This window comes from Patiria miniata, unplaced genomic scaffold (genome assembly GCF_015706575.1).
Source record: "Patiria miniata isolate m_02_andy unplaced genomic scaffold, ASM1570657v1 HiC_scaffold_10, whole genome shotgun sequence".
Classification (NCBI taxonomy): domain Eukaryota; kingdom Metazoa; phylum Echinodermata; class Asteroidea; order Valvatida; family Asterinidae; genus Patiria; species Patiria miniata.
The window spans coordinates 14,292,062-14,299,066 of NW_024037048.1; the positions used below are offsets into that span (position 1 = coordinate 14,292,062).

The following is a 7,005-nucleotide window of genomic DNA, read 5'->3' on the forward strand; positions in this document are numbered from 1 at the left end:
AATGCTATTCTCATAGCATGTGAATGTTGTTATAGCATTCACGTTTGCATGCCTAAATAGCATTCTCCATAGCATGCGAATGCTATAGCTCATTTACATAATTCGGGCTTCTGACATGCTATAAAACTGCTATCTGATTGCTATCCTCAAGGAATGCTATGAAAAATGCTTTAGGAAGTACAGACATGGCTTTTTGTGAATGCTATCAAATGGCAGTTCTCATAGCATTCGCATGTTAATTGCATGCTAAAGGAATGCTAAATGACTGCAGTCAAGTTTGGTAAGGGTAGTGGTGTTCCCTAACGTGGCGCACTGCGACGTTTCTCCTGACTTTCCTCATGCACGGTTGCCAAACTTCTTTGTTGATAAACTTCAAATTCATTCAGTTGTTACTGGTACTTTTTCAGTAGTGTTTGCCATTTAACTTCTGTAAACAATTTCACTGTCATACAATTTTGAGCAAAATTAAAAAAAAAAACGGTGGCGTCCGGAAATTGGGCAAAAACTCAGCTGAGTGTTCCCTAACGTAGCGCACTTGCATAAATCTTTGAAAATTCCAGGTTAACACTAAAAAAGTTATTTAAAGTTAGCAAATTCTTAATTAATAAATAAATATATCTCTACTTTACCCAACTAGAAGAATGTCAGAAAGTTATTTTCTTCTTTTTGGGTGAGTATATCAGTGGTGAGTTGAAGGTCAATTGTTTCCCGATGATAATTTGAGTTAGAAATATGACTCGGGTTTGTAACTTCAGGGGTTGCCCTTCAGGAAAATAAAGTTTGGATTGATTTTGGGGTCAAAAGGTCAAAGGTCAACGTCATTGTTCAAGGTCTAGGTCATTCCATTGACCAGTATTAACTATTCTACTACATGTATTTGTAATTTTGCACCTTATATCAACAAACTCAGGCCGAGGGGTTTCAACAGCACCGCTGTATTTTTTTAGGAAAGTTGCAGTAATGTTTATTGATTCATTTTATTTCATCAACAGCTTTGAAAATGGAGTTGAGGCCAGACAGACAGGGGGCATAGGACTGCATATTTGCTCTCAGGTCATTTTATCTAATGCATTTAATGTTAGACACTATTCGTTTTTGAACTTTTCTCCAAAAACCTGAAAATATTTATTGCCAATCACCCTCTAATATTCAGGACCAATTTTTTTTTTGAATTATTCTTGACCTTTCTCTTTATTTGGTGAACAATTTTGACCATTGTCTGACTAGAGGCGTTTGCATGTTGATATTAGTGCTCAGGCATCAAAATACGTCAGGAATCGACCACTAGTCTCGCCCCAACTTGCTCATAGTTGTATCTGTGGCATGGTTTAGCTCAGACTGGGATCGTGAGTGCATAAAAACGTGCAAAATTACTACTGACGTTTTTTTACTCACCATTTGGCTAATTAATGCCCACACAACACATACATCAAAATGATATAGTTGCAAACATGTCATCTGCGAAATTTGAGACCTTAAATCCAATTTTAAGGCAAGTTTTTGGCAGTTCAAAAACCATCCACGTCAATCTCCATGCTCCTGGAAATGGGTGTGTGATTCCCAATGTATTCTGGGTAGGTGTAGGAAGTGCCCTGCAGCTTACTTGTTTTTCAATCGATAGCCAATTGAACACAGCGCCCTCTGTTAAAAAATGAAACATTCTACATTCACTCAGATCAACAAGAGGGCGCTGCTTTATCTACAAGATGAAAATGTTCTAGCTAGGGAGTTTTTTTGCACAATGCATTGCAGTACACATCAACGTGATGTCTCACGTTTGGATTTCGATAACTCTCTGCAAAATTAGAATTAAAAGCTGAATTTTTGGTGATGCAATGCTCACAACAGCAACTTTGCGAGGCAGAAGTTTCGGGGATTATTGAGGAAACTGTAGTGAGTAAGAAGCTTGCAAATTTGATTCACACTGGTTTTATTATGCAGCACAAACTTTTGCACGATATGGATACCTTAAGTTTTGGGACTCTCATACACAGTATGAGAAATTTTCGGACTAGGTTTAGCTGTATTTGTCCTTTTGGGGGAAAAAAAGTAGTGCAGGTGGGAAAATTATCAGAAAAACTAAGATGACATTTTTGTATGTTTACGTTTCTAGAGTTACTTCAACAATGACGATAGGTTCAACTACAACTATGCGCAGGCCAAAGCCACAGCAGGCAACTACAAGGAAGCACAGGAGGTAGGTTGGACTCCCGGACCCAATTTTTGTTGTTGCGCCCTCAATAGTTGGCCAGTCATGGCGCAGTGACTCGTCATGGTGCCTGAACTAGTCATGGTGCCTTTCATTTGCAAACATCAAAAACCAAAACTACCAAGTTATTATGAAATACCTTGACTGTTAGGGAGTAATAGTCTCAAGCATCCTGTGAAATCACGGCACCTGGTGTGCTGTCATTTTCAAGAAAAGTGGAATTTTGTATCAATTTCCACTGATGGTCGGCCTTGTTTGAGAGAGAAGCCGGACTTTCTGTCTGTTCTCACCCATATACTGTTGCCGTATACCTAGATGTAGAACAAAAAGATATTCCAATAGCTTATTTTTCCACGTGCTGCTTCTCTTTGGAATTCCTTGCCTGGTGCTTATTTCCCTCCAACCTATGATCTGTCCTGATTCAAGAGGAGTGTGGAGTGCTGTGGCCTCGTGGTTAAGGGCGTTGGATTCGTGGTCTGCGGGTAAAGCTGCAGGTTGTGGGTTCGAGTCCAGCCTGGGGTCATGGTGCGTGTGCCCTTGGGCAAGGCACTTTGTCACTCATTGCTTCTCCCCACCCAGGAGTAATAGGCTATCAGCTTTGGTCCAAAAAATGGGCCACCGGTACCAGACGATCGAAAAGAGCAATGCTCATAGCGATTTTTTGAGTTGGAGAATGTGTGATAGCTTTGCAGTGTGAGTGGTGGCAGTGTTATCACTTTTGATTTGTGTTTTCAAAATTGCCGTCAATATGCTTGAACCGGATAAATTGTATGTTGTAACAAGCATGTTTTGGCTGCCATTTAAAAAAAGGAAAAAAAGTGATAGCACCCAAAAAGCTGCCACCGCTGCAATGCTGTCACATATTTTCTGACTAGAGGGGTGCATACCTTGCCAAAAAACACAATGAGCATTATTGCCCTCATTTGATACTGACCAAACCCCCACACTGATGGCTTATAAGTGGGTGCCTGTGAGGGCAGAGATGGTGTGGTTGATTTAGCTGCTTTGCGCCGACTTGTAGCCCTCCTATCTGGAGTGGCTTTTAGCCTTGTTCAGGGCGAATAGGCATGAAATAACAAGTCTAAAACCCGGATGGGGATCTTTCTGTGCCTCCTAGACCACTGTTTTGGTGGGTACACTTGGTTTAACCATGATTTAATTGGAGTGGGTTTCGTTTTTCTTGTTTTCCAGATTTTTGTGCTCATTCAGAGTGAGAAGATCAAGAATGAATACACGTGTCTCTGGTTGGCAAGATGCTGTGAGTATTACCGTCAATTGTGAATGACGTTTCCTCTTCCAACTTCCAAGTTGCTAATTATGGGAATGAATCCACCTGTTAAGCCTCAACTCATAATGTATTGACCACTCACAATTGTGACTGCACAACCAAATGTCCAACTAAAGTCACGACACGTCGCGTGCATGCATTTCATGTACTGCTGGAAAATCCAGAGTGGCATTAGGGAGATGCACATGTTGCCCATGTGTGAGGTAGACTGAGGGGTCTCTAACAATGACATAACCAGCATGCAATCATCGCCCTGATCGTATATTAAGGATGTGACTTTGCGTTTCATTTTGTAAACGTTAACCATATATTTTAAGAACCGTTTTAAACATTTAGCCATTGACAGTGGCTTTTTGCCTACCCATTATGTCTGATCTGCAGACCGGCGTGATTGACATGATAAATCAACAATGGTTGACATAGTAAATAGCGGGCAGTCATTGATAAAGTAAAAATGTAACTACGTGTTCCCCAAATGTAATCAAGTACTACGGTGCTTCTAAGGTTTTGTAAATTAAGGAAGATTTGAAAACAACGTTAATTATTTGTGCTATGTGTGGTTATCTCCAAGGAAGATCGCGTAAGCAGAACTCCCTTTTCTATAATTCTTGTTTTGAGAAATTTGTAAACGGATTTAGAAGTTTTTCCATTTAAACGTGTAAACTTCACATCTTAGTCGTACATTTGCCATGTTGGATTTGTTCTATCACATTTTAAGCAGATTGTACGACAGAAATTTGCTACATTGAACATCCCTCTTGGCTCCCAAATATTGTACACAGTTACACTGAGCATTGCTGGCCGAAAATTGCTGAAACGAGCATCCACTGAACCGAACCATCTTTGTAGACCCCGATGTGTTTTCTTACAGCAGTATCCTATGTATTTATAACCTTTCTTTGTGTTGTTTTCGTTGTTCAGGCATCGTGAATCGTAAGGCCAGACTAGCCTGGGAGTTGTACCTTAAGATGGAGACGTCTGGCGAATCGTTCAGCCTGCTGTAGCTCATTGCCAACGACGGCTACAAGGTAAAACATCATCCCCTATTTTTGTCCGTTGTGTATTTGGTAAAGATTTAGGCATTCGCCCCAAATTAGTATCCAGTCACTCAATCTAAACCTGCAGCCGATTTCACAAAACAGATTTGTCACTTCGTCAAAACCCAAATCGTAGAGGAAATGTCAATCTAAATATAACACACTTGTAAAAAAGAATGCACATATCCAGACGCCACTTCAGCCGTTGTGTACAAAGTCTATGGCGAGTCAAGAAAACTTTCCAAGTATTTCTGAACAAAATTGGAAATGTTTCTGCAGATTCGTGTTTGTGAAACATTTTTGCAATGACTCATCTTTATTGAGATGATGTGTGAAGACAAAAGTGGCGTCTGATTGCAACATTGTTTTCACGTGTAAAATCAACGAGAATACAAATCCCCGTCAAAAAGAAAAAAAAATGATTCGTTGCACATTTACTACTTTGTGTCATTAGCTTGAATAATGAAGGATGCACTTTTGTGTCGCAAACTTTAGTAAGCATGTAGAAGGCATCAGAAAATATTAGAATAGCCAAAAATCCCAAACTGCTTAAAAAAATTGATTTGGGACAAATTCATCACTTTATCAACACGGTGGCGATATGATCGAAAACTACAGGCTTTTCGTTCGAACTTCTGATGTTTTTTGCTCGACCTCAACATATAATTGTCACGGTCTCTCGATCCTCAAATCTCATCTTTTCTATCGGTAGATGGCCAGTTCTACTATGCGACCAAGGCTTTCGATGTCCTGGAAAGATTGGACCCCAATCCTGAATACTGGGAAGGCAAGCGAGGGGCGTGCGACTGGGCGTATTCCAGCAGATCATAGCTGGTCATGAACCAAGGTGGGTGTCATCTCTGTCAATCAGCAGTGCACACTGACCAATCAGATCTCAACCTTTGGTCAGGTGACCACATACATCGATCAAACAGTGCGTACTGACCAATTACATCTCAATTAGTATATCACTCCGGTGCTCTACCAACTGAGCTATCCAGCCCAATGTTGGCGGTTCCCTAATTGTCAATGTCTCTGTCAAAGGGGCGCTAGTCAGAAGCCCTCAACCCGCATATGCCATGCAGCCAGGGATCACGCCCAAAGTCACGATGCAGACCTGGCAAATATCAAGCGGGGATCACTCAGAGAGGATACGGCTTTTTATTACAAATTTTCATGAATACTTTTCAACTTCTTAGCCCTCTAGTTCAACTTCATTGATCTCTATGGATTTTTCCATTGTCCCCATATTCTATAAACAGCTTTCAGTTTCACTATTAGGTTTTGCCCTTCACTGACGTAAAAACACTGCTTACTCAGTTTGTTACCTCCCGAGTGAAAGTTGGAATAAATCACTCGGTTGGGACTCGAACCTATGACCTCCTGCTTTCTAGTGCAGACATCTTACCACTGGACCACCGAGCTTACAGAATTGGTTGCCTGGCCAGCCAACCAACCCCGTAAGCTCGATGGTCGAGTCGTGGGTTCGAATCCCACCCAAGTGATTATTTTTCCAACTTTCACTCGGGAGGTAACACACTGAGTATACAGTGTTTATACATCGGTGAAGGGCAAAACCTAACATTGATTTACATCACCCCGACGCAAAATCCATGTTAATAGCTTTCATTTTCATGTGCACAAAACCCAGTGAAGTTCAAGCCACTAGATTTTTGTCATTTTTTTTCCTCTACAGAGAAACACTGCGAGACATCCTCCAAATCTTGCGCAACACCGGTTACCCACAGGTGGAATACATCATCCGTGTCATGAAGAAGTGGGCCAAGGACAACAGGGTACCAGTTTCCTGAGGTGGTCCCTATCCTAGTCTTGAGATTGTTTAAATTTGTACATTCCAAAAACCCTTGCTTGCAAAGGGATTTTCCAAAAATAAAATAATGGAACGATACTGTTGATTAGGGGTGATTTAATTATTCTTGACGCATGGGAAATTTGCCTTGAAATATTTCTCTGTTTAGCTTTGGCAAGATAGTTATGCAGGAGAAAAAAACAACAGTTCTGGAGAGAGGCTGGTTTCTCATGGCATAAACAAAGTAGGCTTGCCTAGTTAAGCTGGACTCTGTGACTCAGTCAGTGACTTGGTCAGTGACTCAGTCAACAACTCAGTGACTCATTCAGCGACTCCATGATTCAGTCAGATTCAGTCAGTGACTCAGTCAGTGACTCGTCAGTGATTTGGTCAGTGACTCGGTTAGTGAATGACTCAGTGACTCATTGAGCGACTCAGTGGCTGTCATCTACTCAGTGACTTGGTCAGTGACTCAGTAAGTGACTCGGTCAGTGACTCTCTCAGTGACTCGGTCAGTCAGTGGCTCATTCAGTAACTCAATGACTCGGTCAGTCAGTACGTGACTAATAGTGACTGACTCGATACTCAGATGACTCAGTCAGACAGTTGAAGTCAGGTAGCATTGAAATGTTCATATCATAATTATAAAGGTTCTCGTCAT

At 41.1% G+C, this 7,005-nt stretch overlaps 1 pseudogene; it reads left to right on the plus strand.

The window, feature by feature from the left end:
- The first annotated feature begins 261 nt into the window (after positions 1 to 261).
- On the plus strand, positions 262 to 6,527 carry LOC119734342 (annotated as a pseudogene).
- The last annotated feature ends 478 nt before the right edge of the window (positions 6,528 to 7,005 follow it).